The following is a 21,328-nucleotide window of genomic DNA, read 5'->3' as shown; positions in this document are numbered from 1 at the left end:
CTCTAATCCTTGGCAAATCACCCGCTTTCTATCTCTATGGATTTGCCAACTTTGAACATGTCATATAAATGGAACCATAATAGGGCTCCTCAGTGGCTGGCTTGTTTCACATAGTGTAACTTTTTCAAGATCAGTCCATCTTGTAGCACGTATTAGTAACATGTTTGGATATGCCACATTTTGTTCATCAGATTCACCGGCAGACGGGCATTTGAGTTCCCATTTTTTTCTGGTCGTTATGATTAATGCTGCTATGAACATCCACATACAAGTTTATGTTTGGGTTCAATATGCATCTAAGAGAAGACCGTTCAAGATGAAGGTCTTTGATTCAAGTGACACTATTTCCAGCAGCGGTAGGACTGCAATAATATGGCAAAGATTAGAAAACATATTTTATTGGTATTCCAGCCTCTACAAATCATCTCTAAAGTGACAGCTTTCTGAGCATGCAGCTTTCTGTGCCGTATTTCTTCCAACATTCGTTATTCATTCCCCAAATTTTACAACTGTGTGCCAGATACTGGGTTGGAATCGGTGTCACAATGTTGAGGACTAGACATGGTCCATTTACGGAGCTGAGAGGCACCAGGGAGGCGAATTAAGCACACAATAAAAATATACAACCACGACTGTAAGGGAGTTACACAGTAATTAGAAGAGGGCTGAACACATAGTTGTGGTACAAAGAGGAAAATGCCAATTAAAACTTTCTTATGAAAGACTAAGTTCTTCAAAACAAATACAAATTTTGACATATGGCTGATAGAGATAAGAGGGTTCGCCTCCTTCATTTTCTGTTTGAGTCCAAACCCAAGCATTTTATAAATGTATAACACATAATCCTCCCCCAAACAAAACTGCTCATAATTTTAAAGGTTCCATGCAAGAAGACACTCTCTCCCTCACTATCCAACCTCGGTGTTTCACACCAGTCATACGATCTTCTCCTAACTCTATCCCAAATCCTTTATGTAGCTAAGCCGTTCTCCTCTTAAGTTTGTCATCAGAAGCAACACAGAACAGCTGTCACCAGTGTGATTTTTAGGAGCTCTTTGCATACTTAACATTAATAAGTTATCCCTCAACATTTTTCCACACGGAATCCAAGTTTTGCTCGGCCTGGAAGCCTTATTTTCCCCGACCTTTTAGCCATCTCTATGCCTTTTTCAGTGTCTCCAATCCCTCTTTTATTTGTGGAACTCAGAGCTCCACGAAGGCTAAGACATGAGCTGAGTGCATGTATTTTTGTTACTTGAACTTGAGGATTTGCCTGTTGATTTTTAGCTTTACTTTGAGTAGGTCTTCTCTTAACTCTACTTAGAGGTTAGCTGGTCCAAAGAAGATCAACTTTTAGACTCAGAAAGAAATCAAATTAATATTGCTTTTTGATAAAAGTGACACTTATGAGCGAAACGCAAAATGTATGTCTTCTGAGCACGCATTCATAATTATGGTTCTTACACATCAGAGACTAAGTACTCTATGCCCTACCATTCGGCCCCTGACATTCCCATCGACCGCTGTGTTCTCGGCTACGCCTCTAAATGACCACAATCATTTTGACCACTGATCGTAAATTCTCCCCTCCTACTCCTGCCGCAAACCTACTGATTTTTGGTATTCTGTATACATCTGGTTGATTACTGGGTATTTTCAATAAGCCCTAGATTTAGTACTGATCATGACTGATCATTGATACGACCCTCTTTATCCATTCCATTATGGCCATTAATTCCTAATTAAACACACTTTCAGTGCACTCTCATGAGGCAGCCCCTCAGTTCATAGTGAAAAATAATCATTTTTGTGATCTGATAGGGGTGCCTTGTGGATCAGCCTCAGAAGCCTCCCTAAAAAAATTAAGCTAGATGGAATCTTTCACTTCCCCGCATTCGTGGGCTGCCATTCTATTACAGAGGGAGAAAGCGTTCATCAGGTAGGGTCTGCTGTCTTCCAGAACACATGGGTAATTCCCCCTGCTTTCCAGCCCGCAAGTATTTCCAAATCAATTTTGTTATGATACCTACTTGATGCCCACTACCATTCCTGCACCCTGTCACCAAATTTCCTTCCAGGTCATAAAACTGTTTAGATTTGTCATTTCAAGGCCATTCTTCCTTCCAGTGGGACACAGAAATGGCACGTCGCTCCATTTCTAAGTTCTATATTCTCTCTACGACTCGTGCTTCATGAGGCTATCATTTGAAATGAATGTTTCAGCATAACAGATAAGCTATTGGTGCCTACAGGTTTTAATATAAACTGCCTGCCAAAACAGCCTTTTGCCAGCTCTGCTAATAATTTTGCTTACTCCCTGAACTCCTCATCAATGCCCCTAGACTCTTTTAAAATAAAGAAATTTTGCTTTGGGGGGTCAAAAAAAAATAGGCAACTCGATCTATAGCTGTCATTTAAAACCAACTACATTTCCCTATCCTGTTGCTTCTGATGTGTTTAAAAAATGCTCCCCTTGATGTGTTCTGAAAGTTGTCTCTCATTTCCTGTTGAGCTTCCCAACTTCCGAGGCCGCTCTTTCTTTCTGTTCCTCCCTGGCCCTCTGCCATCCTCTACTCTGTTGTCACTTTCTTGTTCATGTCTCCGCTGTTCAAGCAGCTCTTTGTTCATCCTGCTGGGTTTCCACCTACCTTCCCTACCTCAGTGAGAATCACCTTTCATTATTTCCTTCACTGAAATTTCATCAAGGTGGAGCCCATTCTGTGGGATTCCCGGGCCTTTCCCTATCCAACCTGTGCACTGGCAGTTTCCTCTTAAGTACCTGTAAGCTACTATTCTAAATTCAGCTTCGTGAATCCTGTCTGCCTGTAGCCTTTGAAGAGCCTGTGGAATGCTAACATCTCTCATGCTGAGATACTCACACAGCTCCTAGGTCTGTAATGTTTCATTATTTTTTTTTTTTTTGGACCAGGGATCGAACTCGGGACCTTCCGCTTGCAAGGCTGTAATGCTTCATTTTTGATAGGGCAGTCATTCTAGTTGATTCTCATCCTACTGGGCTGGAGGTAGTGGTAGAGCACTTGCCTAGCATGCAGTGGGCCCTAGGTTCAATCACCAGCAAAGAATACACTATAAGAGATTATGAATTTATCTAGCTCTATAAGGCAGAAGACAGCACTGAGAACCCTGATATCTCCAAGGTCCACAGTGGGTCAGGTGTTCAAGAAGCCCCCTCAGTAGCCTCTCATAAATGAAAAGATCTACATCAAAGCCCTCGAAAGGGATCACTGTCTAAAATGTTACTTCGCAAAACCCACAGACTACTTGCCTGATGATTTCCTTTTTTGTTCTCTTAGAGGTTAAAAATTGCGCCAAGTAACACACCTTACTTTTTAGTCCCTGCTTATTCTTAAGCAGGTCACACTTCTGAATTCTTAAGAAAGTTACACATCAGACAAATGAAGAATAGAGATTTTCTTGCTTCTATTTCCTCCCTTAATTCCTGTTTCTTCCCCTTCCATAAAAGGGTGTGGTATTTACATATAACCTACTACACATCCTTTGCATACTTTAACTGATCTCTAGATTACTTGAGTAATTAATAGTATGTAAATGCTACATAAATAGCTGCTAAGCTGCATTGTTCAGGAAATGACAGGAGAAAAGGTCATGCACGTTCGCTATAGACATATATTTTTCCTGACTATGTCCAATCCAAGGTTGGTGTCCTGGCTTTTCATGAGACAGGAAGACTGATTTGGCTCAGTCTCGGTCCGTGGATGGCTAGGTGTATTCCTGTGGCCTGGAGGTGAGGCAGAACGTCATGGAATAAGGATGCGGTGGAGGAAAGCTGCTCACCTCCTGTCAACAGGGAAGCAGAGAGAGGAGAATGAGCCTGAGAGGAAGAGACAAGGGAACAGATACAGTGCCCAGTGTCACACTCCCATGATGCACTTCCTTCAAACACATCTCACTTCCTGTTTCCTTCACCTCCAAATAATGCTATCAGACTATGACCTCATCAATGGATTAACCACCGAGACGGTTAGAGCTGTAATGATCCAATCACCTGCCCAAAGGCCCACCTCTGAACACATGAACTTCTGGAGAACATTTGAGATCTAAACTGTAACAGTCGGTTAAATGCATGAAAGTGGAATCACAGGTACGAGGGGCCAACTGTGTATGTATGTGTACATGTATATGTATATGAATATGTATGTGTATGTGTACATATTGTCCTCTGAGCATGAAATGATGCTGCTAGTCAGCTCTACAAAGTAGAGCCATCGGTACTGAAACATGGAAAGACATACATGGAGGAAGAGTAATTTCCAATCCAATGCCGGAAACTGGGATCCCAGCATGCATGGTAATATCTACAATGGCCAGGTCTGTACATAGAAGATCACAGATCCTCAGACACAAGGATCCATTTTTATCTTTCTGCAAGAAGAAAAATAAATGCAGGTCTCAAAATTAAATGCTAGATATAATTTAATCATTTGTGAGAATGTTTTGTGGTTATAAGGAAGACAAAGGAACACAGTTCTAAAAATCTGAACACAGCATGTGAATTACTCATTTATTCCTAGTAAATGAAAAATAAATGTATGTGCATCTGTACTGATTGAGCTGCTTCACTGCTCAGCAGTCCAGCCTGGGTCCTTGTCTGGAAGTCATGTGGTCCCACACAGAGATGACCTTCACCTTTAGCCTCGAGAAGGGGGGTGGGTGCCAGAGCTGCAGGGAGCAGGAGAAGGACCTTGGGTACCAGAGGAAACATTAAGACTACATTCACCAGGACTAGAGTTTGAATCCTGGCACTTCCATCTGTTACCTGTTATCGAAGGCAAGTTACATAAATCCTTGTGCCTGTATTTCCTTGTTAATAAATTAGAATAAAAACAAAACCTCATATCTCAAAGGGTATTTGAAAGGCATTAATACAAGTAAAGTAGGCAGGATTCAATGAATGATTCCTTTCAATTTACACTGCAAGAAGATTTTAAAACAACTAATAAAACAGCCAAAGCACATTAATAGCCAATACGGGGCTGAGGGTATAGCCAAGTGGTGTGGCATTTGCACACCATGTGTGAGGCCCTGGGTTTGATCCCTAGGACTGCAAACGTGGTAATAAATTTAAAAATAAAAACAAAATTAAAAATCTAATAGCTAACCATGTTTTGGGAGAGATTTGTAAATATCACACTCACCTCGGGTCTGTATACCACACTGATGGTATCACCTTCAGCTTACATTTTTGAAAAATCTGTATTTGGCATCTTACCTCGCTTTGTGAAGCTAGCGCTCATGAGGTGGTTTCCTAAAATGCTGACGGTATCCAAACTAGTTCTCATGAAAGAATAAGCAATTCCAATTTAGAAGACTACAACAAGCTTGCATCCATTCTCACATAAACCTGATGAGTATGCACTTTACATCTTACCTTTCAAAAACAAATCAAAACCAAATATTTATGCCATCTTTTGAAAATATCAAGAAGCAATAACTCCACAAAAGCAAAACCAGAAATAGTTTGCATAAAGCACTTCCAATGTAGGTAACAATTTACCATCTTTCTGTGCTAAATTACTACGTATCATTTACAAACCATCAGCTGCTTCCTATCTTTCTCTTTTCTAGTTATCATCAAAATCCTGCCCTACTTCCAACTGTACTTTTCCTGTGTGTGAGAGTTGAGGATCAGTATTAATTCAAATAATTGTGGAAGTGTCCAAAAGAAATTGAAATTTCCATTTTTCACTGAATAAACAGAAATGCCACCAACACTGAATAGATAGCCCTCATGAGAAAATGCAAATGTAGGAGTGGGAAAATGTATTTTTATTTTAAACAATATGACTGTCAAATCAAGAAGCATGACATTTCGTAACACAGCACCATTCACATCTATTTGTTTCTGGTAACCAAGCCTTCCACACCTTTAGATTTGAAAAATGTTAGATAAAGCACACTAGAAAAAATGAATTCTACAACGATGACACCTGGTTCATGAAGTACTTCTGTCAGTTATTCTCAAACTAGGCTACCACAGAATTTTACTGCGTGAGCTAGACCTAAGTATTCTGGCACTGACATTAAAAAAAAAACCAGCAATTTTTAAAAATTCTTAGGGGCCTAGGGGATAGAGGAAGCAGATGGAATTTTTGTGATTTAAGAGTTTTTTCTATAAGATGTTAATTTCAAATCCTGGGTGAAATGAATGATTCTGGGAGGTAAGTACAATAGTAACCTGGGGGAAATTGTACAATTTATAACAGGTATCAGCATTGATATAGCCATGCTAGCAATGAAAGAGCCCGATGAGAAAGAGGTGAAAATTGAATACCTAGTAAGATGCCTTTACTCTCCCAAACATCCAAAGCCCTCCTGTATCAGTACTTTCTACCGGCAGTCCTAGCACTTGCTAACATGGAAACATTGCTTCAAACCAGGCCTTACCAGAGCAGGTCACAACTGCAGCAACTGGTATACCTACAGCTTAAGACAGTATTTTGCTGGAGTTCATTTCAGAGTTTTTCATGATATGATAAATGTGAAAAGAATTTAACTGTATAATAAAAAATAATTTCATTCATTTTAAGAATTAGCAAAAATATCTTGCAGTGATTTAAAAAAGCATGAAGTAATATGAACTACTTTAAAATATTCCCGAAAATGGAATGGCATTTCTATCTGTAGGACAGGATTTTTTAAAATGTTTTAATGAGCCTTGTGAATTTTCCCTAACGAATGTGATTTCCTTTTACTTTTTTTTTTAATTTCCAGAGGGCTACATATTATTAACCTTCATTTTTACTTGAGATTCATTTGTAAGTAACAAAATCAGCAAAAAGAGAAACTTTTAAAAAAAGATTTTAAAAAGAAGGTCATTAAGGAAGCTAGGCATGGTGGCACATGCCTGCAATCCCAGCACTCTTTGGAGGCTGAGGCAGGAGGAGGATCATAAGCTTGAGCCTACCTTGTGTAATTTAGCAGGGTCCCATGCCACAAAGGGGAGGCTGGGGATGCAGTTCAATGTGAAGGACCTCAGTTCAATTTCCAGTACCACCACCACCAAAAAAAAAAAAATTAGAAATAGCTGATTTTGGGGGGTGGGGGGGGTGGGGGTGGTACCGGGGATCGAACTCAGGATCTTGCACTTGTGAGGCAGGCGGCGGCACCACTGAGCTAAATCCCAGGCCATTGATCTTTTTAAATTTACAAGTTAACCCCAAATTGAATAAAAGCTGATTTTAAAAAACCCTCATCTTCAATAATAACACAGTAGATCAAATAAAAACAATGAGAAAACTTGAGTTTGGGATTCACAGACAATGCCCCCCATCGTGTGCCCTGAGGACAACTGGCTGTGCAGGGAGTAATTTAGACAACTTACAAAATGAAGGCAGAAAGAGGAAGCCATTGAAAACTTTCACCCAGCCCTCCTCGCCAGTCCCTGGGCCCACAGTGACTTTATTCCCCATATTCCCAATCCACCTTCTACTTCACAGGCTCGCTCTGCTCCACACCCAGCTCAGATGCTGTGGTGGAACTCTAGGACCAGTTTCTCACACGTGTCTTTGTCTGGCCCTTTCTTCCCCAATGTACTAGCTTGGCACCCAATCACCATCGGCAACTGAACAGCTCACACTGCTGCCAGGAAAAAACCCACACAATTGCGCTTAATGACCTTTCCCTAAATTCCTCACCATAGATCTCCAACTGGCACTCAGCCCTGCTGGATAATTCTTCTACGGCTATAGCACTATTGTATTTTTCAAGATGATAATCTAATATTCTCTCCTCAAACTCCCAACATTTCTTTCCTTCTTCTGATCACTGCCCCCATCATATGCCACTGATAGATAAGAACTACCTCATCTTCTCACCCTCAGATCCACCGCGTTCATGCACTGAAGTATTATGCTTCTCCTATTGTTCACATGGAAGAGTTGTCATTTCTCCTGAAGCCGGTGGTATACATCATCCCAGTCATCTGCTGATGTAGGGTCTTCCCTCCTAGTCCCTCTTCTCTCTAGGCCATTCCGAGGAGACACAGGCTTGCATCCACATGGCCTAGCTTCAAAACTACAAAATGATGGCTTTATGTTCACATTTCCCTTTTGCTCTGTATAACAGACATAAGTGGTGAACCAAGACTAAGAAATTTTAGCTAATTGTAAAGTATTCTTTACTTGGAGTTGAGTAGCCCCAAGCACATGTAAAGCTGGTGATTTTCATGAAGTTATTTAGCTGTAGAATATAGCGTTTCATTAACAATGTCACAATTAAATGAAGTAAGACTGCATGTAGTGTGGATTTAGTTTTAAAAATGATGAGTGTAATTACTTGGCATCTCAAATGAAGGTTTTCCTGTTCTTTACAGAGAGAAGCATCTCTCTTGAATACATGAATGACATGAGAGACAAATCTGAGGAGGAGGCAGGGTGAGTTACTGGGGTTAGAATGGACTCTTCTGCTCATTCTGAGTTTATAGGTCCAGGAGAAAAGAACAATGATGTTTTACTAGAAACCCTTGAACATCCCTGGGATTTGGATCTGTCTGCCCTCCTAAGAATGCCCGGGAAATGAGCAATTGTGAAGACACTAGCAGATTGCATAGTGTATTTTCTGTTACTATCACAAAATACCTGAGGCTGTGTGCCTTATAAAGAATAGAGGTTTATTTAGCTCTCACTTTTGAAGGCTGAAAGTGCAAGCAGCATGGTGCTGATTCCGGTGAAGACTCTCCTGGCTATACCACCGCACAGCTGACAGCATACAGAGGCAGTGCACGTGTGAGAGAGATCACACTGTAATACCAGAAGCCAGAGTGCAGTAAGGGTGACCTCCCGCAAGGCCCCACTTCCGAAAGGCCCCAGCATCCCTCCCCACTATCATACTGAAGACCAAGCTTCTAACACACGAATCACTCGGGAACACACTCAAACCACAAGCAGATCACAGCCCAGATACAGGGTGCATGAAGAGACCAGAGGCTGCAGCCTAGGACTCCTAGAAAAAGAAAAAACCATACAAAACACAGCACCTGAAGTACGGCACAAGGGGGCAGATGGCCACTCAGAAGCCATGCACACCTTCCTCCTCATCTCCGCTTGCCTTCACATTCTCGCTAGTAAGCCCGAATTGATCCATAACTCCAGGCACTGATGTCAGCAGATACTGACCTGCCATAACCTGCCCGAGCTCTCTTCCTTGAAGTCAGAGACCTGAGCGTCAAACTTGAAAAGGGAAAGAAAATCCCCAGTGCAAAACCCTAATGTTAAAGGACTTGCAAATCACTGCTGCTCATGTAATGAGGAAAGATGGGAAGAATGAAGACAAGCCAGAAACCTGAGCTTCAGCTTAAATTTACCGCTTATTTCCAAAAGGCGGTGGTATTGTTCTGTGATAAGCGGGAAAGAGAATTTCTAGGATTTTTTCAAGTAAAAAAGGTGGTAACCAGGACCTCGATGATCTCTGTTTATACCTTTTCTGGCTCCAGGCCACGGGCAGCCTAACAAGGCCGGGCTCTTCCCAGCAGTCTGAATAAAAGCAAGCAGAAGCGCCATCACGAAAACACGACAACACGGACATCTGAGGCTGCAAGTCAAGAAATCAGCACAACACCAGTACAAGTCTGCAAGACTTGGCAGGACCAGCACACCAACAAGTATCAACATCACCTTCTTCTTTTTTTTAATGGGGTCTCTGAAATAGTACAAAGATTACCAAAGAAGCAGGATTACAAGATAAATAACTAATGAGACACATGATGCGGATAAAAATCCAAGAGTCCATACTAACAATGTTTCTTTAGGCTCAATCCTTCAAATACATCTTCTCTCTATTTAGTAGTTCCTCAGCCAAAGATCTAATGGCTAACTTTATAAAAATTTATTATTAAAATTATTTTCCCTCTCTTGATTTTTAGAAACTTTTGTTCATAATTCCATCATTAACTAGGGTACAATGAGTTTGAGGTACTAAGGATAAATATAAAAAAAACTTTTAAGTTAGTCAGACACACACACACAAGTGATGGTATTGGCATTCTCTTCAAAGACCATGGGAGCTTGGGCAATCTTAATGCCACAGAATTTTCCTTCCAATGAAAAAAAAATTCAATCAATACTTTTTTCCTTCCTAGCCCAGCTGGTTTTTACAGTGACATTATAAAGCAGATGGAATGCTAGTAACCAAAAGCCAGAGGGTTGGTTAGGCTGTTTGCGTCTGCACTTCCCAAAGTAAAGGTCACTCCAAAGGAACTGTGCTCCATGAAGCGCCGCGTGGGCCGGACGCCCCAGCTCACTATTGATCCCCTAAACTTCTCTGGAGGAGCAGGATGGAGCACTGTTGGGAGCCCAGGGCTGAAGAAGACTTCCTGAAAGGTGCTGTGGGTCGCCTCGCTTTGTGAGCCACTGAGACCCACACAAAACCCTCCAGGTGAATCTACCGATTAGATTAAGCTGATACAGAGGTGACCTCCATTAGCCCAATAATCAATAGGGTGCTCCCCATCAGAAGGCCGGGCCACACCTTCACCAATAAAATAGCGACACTCACTTGCGCATCGCACCACCCAAGCCTCTCCTAAGGGTCTCTTTTATTCGGTCACAAAGGGCTAGGCTGAGCCTCCTTCCTATTTCTTTCACATTCTAAGCAGATGGATGTTCACTTCCAGCTCCTGATGAGTAGCCTTCCAGGTAAGACCCTGAGCAGAGCTGGTTCTTTTAGGAGATAGGGCCGCAGCCTGGGCCCCCGCTGGTGACCAGCTGGAACTGAATTTCTATGGTAGAGCAGGTTTTTGTGCTGCATGTTTTTTAACTGTAGTGAAAGACACACCATATTTAACTATTTTATGCATGTGTGGTGCTGGGGATGGAACCCCGGGCCTCGTGCATGCTAGGAAGTGCTCCACCACAAGCTACTCTCTTAGCCCCTGACCATTTTAAAGTATGGAGTTCAGTGCCATTAAGTACATCCACACTTTTGTGCAACTATCACCATCAGTCATCTGCAGGACTCTCTCATCTTGCAAAACGGATATTCTGTACCCATGAAATAATAACTCCTCTTTCCATACTCCTAGCCCACTTACTTTCTGTCTTTATGAAACTGACTTCTCTAAGTACCTTAATATAAGTAGAGTCATAGAGCATTTGTCTCTTTTGTGCCTGGCTTATTTCACTTTGTATAATATCCTCAGGGTTGATCTATGTTGTAGCACATGCCTGAATTTCCTTTCACATTCTGTAATCTGCTCTTCCACTGATGGACACAGGAATTCCTTCTATCCCTTCACTACTATGAACGATGCTTCCATAAACAGCAGTGTGCACTAGCTCTTAACAGTCCTTGCTTTCAGTTCTTTTGGCCATAGTCAGGGTAGTGCAGGGTCACAGAGTAATTCTAGCTTTTTCCCTGAGGAAGCCGCACCAGCTTTTCTAGGTTTAAAGATGTTCCCAGGAGACTGAAGAGAATGAAAAAGTAGAGAATCTGTCCTGAGACCATTAGAACCATCTTGATGCCATTAGACCAATTAATAGTTACCACTACTCAAAACAGTTTTGGTTTTATAAGGTAAAAATGACTATGCTCTCCCAGCCAGCAGGCAGATCTGGTTATTCTGATGAATGGACAGGTGCCATGGTACTAAGACAGCTGCCTCAATGTGGTGTTTATAGTTTAGTATGCAGGGCCTCCTGAAGACAATACTTTAGCCAGAGAGGAATGGAAAGTGTAATCCTGGGTTAGGGGAATCTAAAACAAACTTTATGATTCTGAGTTAACCTTCAAAAACCAGCAGTGCCAGCCCAAGTTCTAAATCCTTAATTATTCACAATAGACTGAGAAGAAAGTAATCAGTATCAAGCGTGTACTTTTTATCTGTGATTAGCCATTCGATGTCTGATTTATGGGTTTTGGGGAGAAGGGTACCAATTTATTTTTCCTCCACAGAGCTCCATGCATGAAGTATAATTACAAACTTGTTTGTATTTTCTATGGTGTAGAATTAAAGACATAACCTTCCTGGAGACTTTGAATAGGATGATTTCCTTGTTCTTTTTTTTCTTCAGAATAAAAGTTTAATGGATCCCAAGTAACATTTCGTATGATACACATAAGCTCACTGATTCTAACCACATGATTCTCTCAGAATCACTGCTTTTAACTGATGAAACAACCAGTTACAAGTTAAATAATAATTGCAAAAACATACAGTTTTAGATGCTTGATTATGCCACCTTTTCATTTTGTCACACTGTTGTATCACTAATATGGGCTTTAGTTATCCTAGAAACACTTTACTCAAATGTGCACTTAGCAAAGCTGGATATGTGAATTTCCTTGCAGACAAATTAATTTTAATACATGCCAGGAGACTTAACGTGCTTTGGCAAAGATGCATGGGTTTAATGCTAGTTTGCTAAAGCTATGGCCCTAAAAGTGGGGCCACACGCCTGAGTTTTGTTGCTTGGCCTTGCTCAAGAGCTGAGCTGAGGGCCTCCCAGGCTTGCCCCACCTGTGCAATTCTCCTGTCTGCCCCTGGGGTCCTCTGCAGCCCCTGGGTCCTTTCTATCCCCTCTTCTGGCATAAGGGGCCTTTGGCTCTTGCTGATGCTTCTGCACATTTCATTATGCAAATCTGCTTCATGTCTTACCTCTAGCTCCAACAAGAGTTCCATAAAGAAAATCAAACAAGAAATTATTTTCCTTTGTTATACTTTCTGCTATCATCTCCCCCTAACTTTACTTTCCTCATATCCACAGATCAACACTGGAACTGAACAGAAGTACAGTGCATGAAAATGGGAGAAAAGATTTGTTGAGTACAGCAGAGCTAGAAAGAAACATTTTCATAGCTGTCAATATATATTTTTTTATTGCACAGTGAAGACATGCACACTATTTTTTTTTTTAAAGAGAGATGAGGGTATAACTATTACCATCATCCCACCATCCTAACTCCTCCAACTTTGAATGCTTTGGAGAACATTTCTTCCTATCTTCTTTCCTATGCCAAATTCATCTCTTAGTTGTAATGGTACTGGAATCATGTTTTTCCTCCTCTTTTTCTACAGTGTATTGTTTTTCTCTGCATGTTGCTGGTCTGGCTCTACAATCTCCACTCCAAGGCACCTCCCGCAGCTCCCGCCTCTTCCAGGGGTTCGTGGGGCTCCCCTCCACTCTCTAAGGCTCCTTGTTCTCTCTGCCTGAGCTTATCCATTCTCCATCATTGCTACCCGCATTCGCTCCTGCAGTTCTCAGGCAGTGAGCCCAGGTAGCCTGGGATGCCGCAGGGAGTTCACCCTGGCTCTGTGGGGTACTCTACATACAGCAACCCTTATTGGAGATTATGCAAACTACTAGCTGAGGAGTTCAGTTTCAACACTGGTTATCTGCATCCCTTCTGGTGGCATCACCTTTGCACAGTGGGTTTTCTGAGGTTGCCATAAAAAAAAAAAGCAAGAACTCATAAAAACCACAGTGTTACAAGAAGTGGTGTCCCATCTGATTCCAAGGTTTGGAAAATTCTGCAGTATCCCAATAGGCACACACGCACAGCCCTTTGGTAAGTGTATAAGTTCTCCAGAAAACAGAACCAAAAGAATTATAACTTATTATAAACGATAAGCAGGATGCAGATCTAAGGAGGAGGTGGTGTCACAGCCCAAGCTCAAAGACAGCAGGATTTCCTCTTCTTTGGGAAACCTCAATCTTCTCGGAATGCCTTCAACTGTTTGGATGAGGCCTCAAGTCTTGGACAGTAATCAGCTTCATTCAAAAACTACTGACTTAAAAATAAATCTCATCTAAAAAACACCATCACCACAGTATCCAGACTGACCAAATATCTGAGTATCAGGGTCTAGCCAAGTTGACCCAAAAAACTAATCATCACTCGCTAATAAAAAAGATAGATATTTTTATTTGAATGTGTGGCAATCAGCCACTGCATCGTTAGGTCATAAACACTAAGTCGTTTGGACTTTAATATTTAAGGAATGCAACTGTTACTCTACAGGCAGGAAGCATGGCATGAACTTTGCCCGACATATCGATCATATTGACAGCTGAAGTCCAGAGGGTTTTCTGGAGTTCCAGAAATGCATACTCTGCCTGTGAATCAGTATACACATACAGTACATCTACATCTACATCTACAGCACCAACTCACATGTATCTAAAACAGAATCCCCACCATTACCTGGCCTCAGATGTTCCCAAATTTATTTTATCTCCCACCAAACCTACTGTCGGACTGATTCCCAAACTTTTGGGGGGCAGTACTGGGAATCAAACCCAGGGGCATGGTCCTGCTAAGTTAAATCCCTAGCCTGTTTTGAGACAGGGTCCAGCTACGCTGTCCAGGCTAAACTCGATTATGATTCTCCTGCCTCAGCTCTGCAAGTGGCTGAGACTGAAGCATGTGCCAATGTCTGCTCCAGCAATGTATCTCTTAACCCTCCTCAGGAACTTCTCCCTCTGAGTACCCTCCCTTCATGGTCATATAATGGTTTTTACCTATGTCATATTTTACTATAAAAACAAAACTAAACACTGACAGATTAAAGCCTCACATCGTAAATTAAGGGCTCATGATTTCTCAGGAGAATGTGTTTATTTTTAACTCCTATCACCATATCTAGAAAAAGCGGTTGATATAGGACATCCAGAATAGCAACTAGCGAGCATGTTTTGATAAGAGAAATTCTCCTTGATTTAGAAGAAACAGTACTTTCCAACACGACCTCTGCTAAAACATTTTGCAGTCAGATTCTTCATGAAGATCCCTTGGGATGGTGAGATCCCCAAGCTGCAGAGCCAGGCTCTGTCGAGGTGAGGAGTCCATCCCACCCAAACAGCTGTGTCTGTGTCTGGTTAAAATACAAGTGCAACACTGGACTTCACAAAGCACAAACCAAAGGCAGAAAACACTAGGTGAAAATACTCCATTTATCTGTTTTCCTTGGAGAACATAAATCCCTTTGAGTCAAAGATAGCCACTAGCGCACTATGCAAAAAACTTTGAGTTTGACCTCTCTTTTCCCGTTATTTCTCAGAATTAAAGCTGGAAACCATTGGAAGTTATTTCCTCTATTACTTCATTTTCGTTGGCAATACCTGCTCTGTTGAATAAAGATGCTGCTCCACGATGCATGATAATATTTATGGAACCCCATTCCCCATCACTAAGGTGAGGCAAGTTTTCCCTCTCAAGGAGGGGCACTTGCTATTCATAAAGCACAGCGGGATCAGCATAAAAAGAAATCAGTCCCTTTCAATGGGCCCTCCAAGCCCAGCAAAGTGAAAGGTGGTTCTCAACAGCCCTCCACACATCTAAGCCTGTGTGCAGTCCTGTGGAAAGCTCAGCATTTGAGTGAAAATAAACAGGAAGCTAAAAATAGATGATCACTCAGAGAAAACTCATCAAAAATTTAGTTAATACAGTGCTAAAGATGAGAAAGTGTTACAAATTGAATTTCGAGTGTTTATCTAAAAAAGAAAATAAGTCCACACTAAGATTCATAATGAAGGCAATGAATTTCAAACAGGGTGCCTGTGGGACAAGCAAGATATCTGATATAAAATCACAGTTGACAAAAGAATAGCAGACTGAAACATATTTCAATTTCTCTGTGAATGTACTGTTCTTAGTTTATTCTCCTCAGCCAATGTGTACATTTTTGGGCGATGAACTAGGTAAAACTCGATAGCCTGACTTATATTATATTGCAGTATTTCTGGTGTATGAATTTCCCCAACCAGCAGACATTTATAATAATTTATAATTCCAGCATTTTCTAGACTACACAATCTCACCAGCGCCCCCCCCCAGACAGAATAAACACAACCTGATTTTTCCAACACTTTTACTAAAAATAAAAAGACCACACAGTCAGTATCTCTCACTATCACAAGAACCACGTGAACAGGCATTATTTTCTTTAAATTCATTCCACTCCAAGCCTTTGGAAAATTAGCAATTCTCCACAGAAGACCACAGAATGCTGCTGGAAGCAGAAGGGATAGTCAAGCATCTAATCTTTGACTTGGATATGCATGGTTATTACTGTAAAATTTTAGCTGCAGTTTCCTTCTGAAGATAAAAGAAATGGCCTCTTGGCTGAAGAAGGGGTGGAGGCCAGGAGAAGCCGCCATCCATTCCGGAGCCAGGTCGGTGTCCTTCCTAGCAGGAGCACATCATGGGCTGAGAGAAGCCACAAGGCATGGACCGGGGTACTGGGCAACAGGTCCACACTGACGTAAAACAGGTCTGGGGACGTTCAGAAGGCCAACATCTTACCACTGTGAGATGCAAGACTGAAGCTCAGGGCCAAATCCATTGGCTCACACGGAGTGACAACTTGTCCTGGTTGCCCAAGGTCTGTCAGCTTTAAAATGGAAAGTCCCACTCCCAGGGCCTCCCTCAGTGCTGCACAGGGGAGGGACATCAGCCAGCGCCCTTCAGCCCCTTGTAAGCTGATCTCAGCTGAGGTGACCCAAACCACGCGATGTGGTGACTGGTGACCAGCCTGGCTGTTGGAGAGCGCACACCACCTGACGCAGGTGAGAGAGCCCAGGCATTTCCACATCACCAGCATGTGACGGGATACACTGAGGCAGAAGGGGCTCCCGGCTGGGCTCTACAATTCGTCCATAGGTAGGAACAGATGCCTACAGTGTTTAAAGAAAGGGTTTTCAGCTTACAGGTAACCATCTTCTATACCATCTTAATTCTATCAGATATCTCTTTGAGGACCCTTTGTCTCACCCACTATTAGGTAAAGACCATCTTTGGTTCAGTCATGAAGTGACGGAAAGTTAAAGTCATTGCATGTAACAAAATGCATTAAGAAAAACCTGACAACTGGTTCACTGTTTATCATTTTAAAATATTTAACTTCCATCTGGGCAAGAGACAAAATTACAGTAAACCATTTCCATCAGTGGCTACTGTGTGTGAAAATGACTTAAGGCTCAGGCTGAGCCTCCTGGGCTTGGCTTCACAGGTCGGCATCAAAGTTGCAGCCCCTTCCCTGTGGGGTCCCCAACCTCCCCTCCAGAAAATAGGTGGGGAAGCGCGGAGTGGACCATGTGCATCTCTCTTTTAACTAAAGGATTTCTGCTTCCAAAGCAGGGGGCCTGGCACACAAGTACGTGCGCATGCACACCCGCCAACAGTCACACCTGCGTGCCTGCACCGGACTCACAAACACACGAAACTGGCTCTCCTTCTAATATGTAAAGAGAACTATAGTAGGAGTTGGGTAAAGTTAGCGGGCAGTAAGGACTTATTTTTAAAAGAAGGTATAGAGTAACAGATGTTTTTGAAGCTATTTTGTTGAGGATTTTCTTTCAAAACCAAATACGGTTGACTTCACTGTTTCCAAGGACATCTACCACAAAGGGGGCCAGCATTACATACCAGCAGCCTCCTTTTGTGGCATGGCCTATAACCTTTAGCCTGTTGGCACTTCCAAGGTCACCTTTGTCACAGGTGGGGAGGGCACTGGTCCAAAGAACCACCTCGCCCAAAGCAGATTCCCCAGCTTTCTGCAATCTACAAGCTTTCAAAATAAACACATTTCTGCAGGTGGCAGCTGAAAGAAGCAAAACAATAATTATCTGTAACCATCCCTCTCTGGAGGAGGCCGTCAGAAACTCGCAGGAGCTCCCTATCAGCTGCACACCGAAGAGCCCCATTTGGCTCTGCAGCCAGACAGCTTTCATAGCACAGCCCACTGATATGTTCACAGCCTCACTCCCTCTGCTCCTAATTGGGCTCTTGATGGGCCTGTGCTTGGCGTAATGGGCTCCTCTGAACACAGCCGTGCCTCTCACTCTGAAATAAGAACACTTAATCACCAGCCACTCGGCCCGGGCCTGCCAATAAGTGCGCTTTGTCACACGTTATGCCCATGCTCGTGAACAAATAAAAACACAGCTCTGTTGTTGTCTCTGCTGACAACCAGAGCTCCCAACACTGTCTGCAGAGGAACACTTAGAAGTCCGCATTCCAGCTCCCTGAAAGTCAGCAGCAAACGTGAGCACTACGTCTCACTCTCCCGCTGACCTTCATCAAGAGGCGAACCGGAGGCGTGTGCAGGGGGCTCTGCATCACGGCGATGGATCCCCCTTCCGTATTATGTAACCTAAGCAGCACTCACCAGTTTGCACACTTGAGGGGTGTGATGTGAGCGCATTCTTACATACTCATGTTTTTCAAAAATCTGTGAGCCAGGTGTGGTGGCATGCACCTAACAGTCCCATCACTTGGGAGGCTGAGGCAGGAAGATGGCTCGATCCCAGGAGTTTAAGACCAACCTAGGCAACACAGGGAGACCTTGTCTCAACACACACACACACACAAATAAATAAAAGCCTGTGAGTTAGAGCCCCACCGTAACCTTTCCACGGCAGAAAAACATAGCCTCCTAGCTCCACTTCTACCCATCTCTGCCGTGGTTTGTAGACTGGCCCCACTCAGCTGGACTCCTTACTTTTGTGCAGAGAGCCTCAGACGGCAAGGAAGCTTCTGGAGGAAGAAAAGCACCGTGGGTGGAGGTGGGAGGAGGTCCAGGCTCCACACGTAAACTCGGGTGTCGACAGCACTCCTTCTCCTCGTGTCACTTCCTGTACTTACACACTCCAACCCCAGCCCAGGGACAAGAAAATCCCACAGCAAGGAGAGTCGCCTGTGTGGGGCAGACAGCATCGTATCAACAGGGCATAGTATCAGCAAGTCTTAAAAGAAAAACTGCACTGTGTTCCTGTTCTCTTTCTTCTGTCCCCCCTTGTGGACAAAGTTCAGGCGTCACCTACCAAGTTTCTATCTACGAGAAGCTCTTCCTCATTCCAACTGCAGAGCTTTCTCACTCAGAGTCAAAAGGAGACCATTTTTCCCCCAGAACAGGCTTGCCCCCCACCAGGTGACAATACAGTTCCCCAAAGATCTATTATAACACCGTGACTCCAACCCCACACGCACTTGCTTGCATGATTCAGGAACCCTAACTCAAACGGGAAGGTCACAGGGAAAGAAATGCCCAGTGTGCTCCCTGTCTCAGGTGCAAGGTAGAAAGAGATAAAAGCACCAGGGAAAGATTCACCCTGGGAGCAGCTCTCATTTCTCCCTGTCTTTCTCCCCTGTACCACTGTGTCCCTAGCAGGTACCAGAGGGCACAGCAGATACCCGACACTGCCGGGTCCGCGGCCAGTATTTGCTTGATTCCCGCAAGCAAGACAAGGTGTGAGGCTCGGAGATGAGCCCAGCTGAGACCTGTCCCCTGTCTGAAGTGGCTCGGATGACCGCAGAGCAACCGGAAAGGAGAAAGGAAGGTTCCTTTCTTCACTCTCCGAATATCAGTCAGGCCCAGCTGTTCTTGCCATCTCAGGGCTCGGGCTGAGTCCTCATTCACGTAGGATCCTGGGCTATTTCCAACACGTAGAGGCAAAAGCTCTGAACTCAGGACTAACTCCGTACAGCCTGGGGTCCACTGTTAGGGGAAATAGCAGGTTTTTAAAAAGAAATATCGAGATCCTTGCTCACATTTTTTAATTAATAGGAGCCGATGTTTGAATATTTGACAAATCCACTTCTATGAGCCCTATCTTTTATGATCAGAAGCTGCATTTAGGAGGAAATTTTGGAATAATGGTCCTGAATTCAACAGAATTCCACTGGGTCCTGTTGATCCTGCTTGAAAATGTGGGGACCAGAGAGGACTGTGTCTAACTTGTGATTTAAAACTTCGAGCACGTAACTTTTATTTCTTGAAAAGTGAGAAATGTTCACCCAGACTTAGCAAGAAAATCAAAACCTTGAGAACTGCCACTGAGTGACTTTCATATTTTCAAATCATCCTTGCCCTGCTCAGCTATAGTAGCCACAGTCACTGTGTCATGGTTATCTTTCCCAGCTGGGTGACCTCAGGAACGTTAGGTTGGGTTTCCTCATTTGCAAGTTGTAGATAACAGTGCACATCTCATTGGGTGGTTATGAGGCCATGGTTACGTATAGGCATGTGCTGTGCTTGGAACATGGGAAAAGCAAAATGAACATTAGTGGCTGTTATTCTAAGGGAGTTATTTATAGTTGTTATATAATGGAGTTGTTGGATGGCCATTTATTCAGTGGATTAGCAAATAGCATGCTCTAGTTGAATCTTTTGCAAAGGCCCATGAGTTGAAGACTTGGTTCCCAGAGCGGCACTATTGGGAGGTAGTAGGCCCTTTGTGTGATGGGCACTTCTGGGAGGATTTTAGGTTATTTAGGTTCATGCCTTTGAAGGGGCTTGTGGATCCCAGACCCCCCCCTTTCTCGCTCTTTGCTTCCTGGATTGTGATGTAAGTAGTTTTGCTCTACCGCATGCCACAACCATGATGTACTGCCTTGCTACAGGTCCAAAGCAAAGGAGATGGTGTCACTTGATCATGGACTGGAACCTCCAAAACTGTGAGCCAAAACAAACCTTTCCTCTATATAAACTTATGTGCTCAGGTATTTTGTTATAGTAGGGAAAGCTGACTAACACATGACATTTCCCAAAAGACTTTTTTTTAACATTCAATTCTGGGGGAGTCCAGAAAAACTATGTTGCCAGAACCCAGGAGGCAACTGCACCAACAAATGCAAAAGTACATGTAATATGCATTGTTACACATTTCCTTCAGGAAAGCAGTTCTGTTTTGTTTTTTAAAGACTAATTATTCATATTTTACTAGTGCAAATAACAATAGTCACAGTAGGCTACATCCAAAGAAGCTTCTCTCTGCAGGTAGCTCTGTGGTGCACAGAAATGCCAAGAGTGAAGGAGGACGTGAGCACTAGGGAAGGTCTACTTTGGGCTGTGTGCTTGAAAATGGTTTACCTACATTATTTAAGTCCCATGTTTTGGGGATGTTTAAGTCCCACATTGTCCTCATCTTGCAGATGGAGAAAGGGGAGACCAGAAGTTCCTTGATTCGCATCAGGCTCACATACTGCATTTTAAATTCAGGACTCAAATCTATGATGGCTTTGTAAATTTCTACTACTGTTGGCCCAATCATGTTCCACAGGGAGGGGGATAGCATAGGTACAACGCAAGAGCTTCATGGTCAGAGACAATGCAGAAGCGCTAAGTCAGTAAAGGTTCACCAAGTTATCTTTACTGTGGGTTTTTTAGAGCCTTCAGCATGCAAAGGTACACTCAGGAGCCCATGGTGTGATATAAAAGGCAAGGTGTGTTAGATCATGGAAGCCCGTGTGTGCATGTGTGGGTGCACATGTCTGCAGTGTACTCTTCCAAGGAGCACAGTTCTGAAAACACCATTCTCATACAGGGCACTAAGGCACTGCTTGTCCTTACACG

The 21,328-nt window shown here is 43.0% G+C and overlaps 1 protein-coding gene across 26 annotated transcripts in view; it reads right to left on the bottom strand.

The window, feature by feature from the left end:
• Window positions 1–21,328, bottom strand: part of Kiaa1217 (KIAA1217 ortholog) — a 744,735-nt gene that overhangs the window by 174,970 nt on the left and 548,437 nt on the right. Inside the window, exon 6 of one of the 26 annotated variants that reach the window (XM_087207140.1) lies at window positions 18,476–18,670. The exons of the other annotated variants lie outside the window; for them this stretch is intronic. The gene's annotated coding sequence lies outside the window, so the exon portion shown is untranslated. The remainder of the gene's footprint in view (window positions 1–18,475; window positions 18,671–21,328) is intronic. 26 annotated transcript variants of the gene reach the window in all.

Source organism: Heterocephalus glaber, unplaced genomic scaffold, assembly GCF_053883595.1.
Source record: "Heterocephalus glaber isolate CG9 unplaced genomic scaffold, H.glaber_assembly_v1.0 deba00000768, whole genome shotgun sequence".
Classification (NCBI taxonomy): Eukaryota; Metazoa; Chordata; class Mammalia; order Rodentia; family Bathyergidae; genus Heterocephalus; species Heterocephalus glaber.
This window is presented reverse-complemented; position numbering and strand designations above follow the sequence as displayed.